Source organism: Rhagoletis pomonella, unplaced genomic scaffold, assembly GCF_013731165.1.
Source record: "Rhagoletis pomonella isolate Grant_MI unplaced genomic scaffold, Rhpom_1.0 Rhpom_scaffold_00002, whole genome shotgun sequence".
NCBI classification, from domain to species: domain Eukaryota; kingdom Metazoa; phylum Arthropoda; class Insecta; order Diptera; family Tephritidae; genus Rhagoletis; species Rhagoletis pomonella.
This window is the reverse complement of record NW_023458556.1, coordinates 61625635-61629995: the sequence shown is the minus strand read 5'-3', so window position 1 is coordinate 61629995 and position 4361 is coordinate 61625635.

The window sequence follows — 4361 nt, the reverse complement described above, 5'->3', positions numbered from 1 at the left end:
CAGTATATACATTTTCAAATATACGTAGTTGATAAAAACATCAAAAAGGTTTGGTAAACTAAAACATGACACTAATGTTTAATTGTATCCGAATGAGCGTTTGATTTGTTGTTGCAAGCGGTACTATAAATACACATGTAAAAACACGCTCGTCCAGTTACACTTACCACAGATACAACGATACTATTCCTTTTCTATGTAAAAAAAGTTATGAAAATTTCTTTAGTCCTCATACATTTTATTTCAATTGAAAGCCAAAATATGTTAAGGTAGATAAACCTAGAACCTCAAAAAAACTTCGAAAAACTCAAAATTTCCTAAAGTCTCAGAGGAAGTATTTTTCGAATTTGAAGCTTTCCTGTTCTCTATGATAAATGGATTCTCCTCATTGAGAGACAAATTAAAATATATTTTGTAAATAAATTGAGGATTCATAGGCCTGTTAAGTCTCATAATTTGACAAGTCAAACATTTTTTATATGTAAATAAACTATTAAAATGATTTAGAGGTTTCGTTGATATGTTAAGAGCCAATTACATATTTTCAATCAGTTCAAAAATTTGTTCGGTATAGTTAGCAATCCTTTACAACCACTTCAATCCATATTTAAAAAAAAAAAAAAACTGAAGACTACATATTACGACGATAAGCATGCCTTGTGAATCCCCTAAGTTATAAAAAAATCTGAAAAATTTTCGTTTAATTGTGGTTTTTCCTAAGGTGATTTTTTTTTTTGGACAATACAAATTAATGAAAAGGCCATTTACGTTAGAATAAAAATACCTACACACATTTTATATGGGACGGGATGCAGCACTCGCCCATAACCTAAAATCCCGATGGTATAAACCATGATAAAAACTTTACAAGGTAAATTCATTCTCTCAATTCGTCGGCCATGATTTTTTTTCTGACGTTTGCCAACATTTTAAAATCATATAAAATTGAAAATAAAAAAATTAAATTTTTCACAATTCTTGTTTGAGATTGAAAATGAGAATGTGAGTTTGAGTTTTGATTTTAAAATTATATTGTTGGCAAACGTCAGAATGCCTCTCAATGGTTTTACCTTGTTATGTTTTTATCATGGTATAAACCAAGGCACATTAAACAGGTAGTATCAGTAGAGCAAAAACAACATTTGCGTGTATTTTGTTGTTGCTTCTGGTATCGAAAGTGTCAACAACTGTTCTGAATTTTTTCTTCTAAATCAAAGCGTGCCATGTGAAATACAAAAAATTATAAAAAATAAAAAATTGAAATTGGAAAACATAAAAATTGATGCAACTTTCTTTCCTAGTAAATTTGTTTGCTTCTCGAAGCATTGATCCATCCTTTGCAAGGCCCAGTAATCAGCGGTCGTGCTGCCGAGTTGGGCGAACGTTCCAAAAGCTGCTATTCAATCGCTTGTTTTGTATGGAAAAAGGTTTCACATGCAAATGGATTTTAACAATTCAGAATTTTTGTGAGAAAAAATTAAAAATATTTGACATTTTCGAGACCAAATAATTTGAAAATAAATCAAATCAGCTGCTCTACTGATACTACCTGTTCAATGTACCTTGGTATAAACCATGATAAAACATAGCAAGGTAGAACCGTTCTCTCAATTTGTCGGCCATGATTTTTTTTTGAAGTTTGCCAGCATTTTAAAATCATATAAAATTGAAAATAAAAAATTGAAATTGTTCGAAATTGTTGTTGCTTGAGATTGAAAATGAAAATGTGTGTGTGAGTTTGTGAGTAAATTTAAAAATTAAAATGTTTGGATACGTCAAGAATTTAAAAAGTAACTCTCAGCGGTTCTACCTTACTATATTTTTATCATGGTATAAACCATCATCGTTTTAGTTCAGACATTTTCTCCATTTGTTTGTTATCTGACAAAGAGAGAAATAAAACAACAACCACATGGAAGAGAAAGTTCAGAACTAGAACCTTCAGGTATATTTTTTACATCCTGGGCAAATGATCGTAGTTAACAAATGCTCTAACTAAAGGGAAGAAACTGCCCAGAATCATGGGAGCGACCTACTTTTGGGAATTTGTAAGCTGTTACAACAACAACAACATGACAAGTACAAAACCGCGTATCGTCATTCTCCAAAACCGCGTAACTGACATTCCGAATGCAATTGCAATCAGGGTTGATTTAAGAAACCCGACAGCTAGTACAATAAAGAAATTGAAATGTATGTTAAAGAAATTCGGAACAACAAAAAATATACATGTATATCCTGTTATTGGCTATGTGAAAGAAAATTAAAAATTCTAAAAAAAAGTATTTTGTTTGAAATGCAACCGTGGACACCAGTTGGCAGGGAAACTTGCAAATTCCTGAAAATTTGCGTTCGTGCAGAAATTTGCAAGTTTCTCAACATGAGAGAGAATTTGAGAGAATTTTTTCTTACTTTCTGATATTTTGAGTGTTGGATAATTCTTGCCTACAGCTGAGATCACCCTTTTTTGGCATTTGCTCTTATCTTTTACAGTAAGGGCATTCATCAAAATAATTGTGTAAACCTTTTAAATGCACTGTAAAAATGTATATGGAAACTCATTTACACATGCAGCGATTTCACTGAATAAACTTGATAAACTGAAGCCAATGCAAATCTGTCGCAACTCTAGCTGTTGTGTTTCACACCAACTGTTATCAACTTTATGGGCAGTGTTGCCGAAAGCTTTCGCTGGAAAATCGTCACTTTACCCTAAAAAAATCGTAATTTCAGCCAAAAAATTGTTAAATTTTTGTTTATTGTATTTTTTTTTTTAACAAATAACAAATACAAAGGAATTACATACAATGAGTCGTATGTATAAAAACTAAGCGATTGCGTTTTCTTAAAATTGCATTCTACTTTTAACTTAAATCTATTTGAACAAATTGAGTAAAAGGTCTGAAATTAAAAAAAAAAAAAACATTTGGTTAGGTTTTATGCATATGGCCTAATAAATATGACCACACATTACAGAACCAAATTGCAAATGGGTTAATAAAAGTGGATTTGCCATTGTTAATTACAATTTAAAACACAATTACTTTTAAATAGTTGAACTCCACTCGTTTGAAGCTTTTGAAGATGTGGATCCACTTTTAAAACAGGGGTCTTCACACCGAGCTTGGTACCCGGTTTTCGGTAATTTTTCCCAATTTGTTGCTGCAATTTATTTTTTATTTTTAGGCAAAAAGCTACGAATCCGCTGTTGATAAACACAGTTTAACAGACTAACAAAAGAAAACTGAAGGGGACGTTCACAGTTGATAAAATTACCGAGTGTCAACCAGCAATTTACCAAAACTACCAAAATGGATGTGAAGACCCTTAGTGTAACATTAGCATTTATTAACTGATAGATAATTTTGACTGAACAAATTCCCACTCCTACTTTTCTATCTATTTAAAATCAGTGTCAGCAATGCAAATTAACGATTTGGTTACAATTCTAGAACAAATTTAATATAACTAAAAGCACGGTTGGATTACGTTTTCTTGTAACAAATTTTTAAAATACTACATACATATGTAATTTAGAGGAAAAACTAAAATAAAAAATCGTCATTACGGGGAAAAATCGTCAAAACGTCATTGAGTTAAAAAACGTCAAAATGACGACGAAATCTTGAATTCGGCAACGATGTTTATAGGTGCCATGGATTATTCACGTAAACGTATTTACCATTTATTTGGTTTTTTTTTAAATAAAAAAAATATGCAAGAATTTATTTAATCGACCTTTAGTTATAGATGTTTTTTTTCAGAAAAAAACATAAATAAAAAAATGTTCATGGAAATGTGCATACTAAAGATTATTAGTAAAAAAAGTGCTCTCTTTCTCGGTGCAAACAAACGCAATGGTCAAAAGAGTACAGAGCCGCAACGAGGTCCTCAAGTCGCTAGCCGGCAGCACCTGTGGCAAATACAAATAAACGTTGTTGGCAACATTTGTACAAGGCAATTGGCCGGCCGGCTCTAAGCTATGCAGCGCCGTGTGGTTGCAGGGGACTAGAAGGACGATAATGCTACAGACCTGCCAAAACATGGCACTCCGGACCGCCACGGAATGCCTTCTGGCATCGCCTCAGCACTACCATGACGGGGCCCAAATGCTTCTCGTCAAGGTTCCCAACACAATGTTATATAAGCAATTCCTAGTAGGGTGCCCACGTCTGTGGCAGATACGTGATTGCTGCTGAGCGCTCGCCAAGCACGTTACAAGGCATTTATAGAACTCATGGACGGAGTCTAGATGCTCATAAAGCAACCCCTGGACCCGACAGCATACCAACTGGCCATAAACGGCATTCACACGGTGTCGAGTCGTGAGTAGGCTAAAGAAATAAAACGCCTCTTTGGTT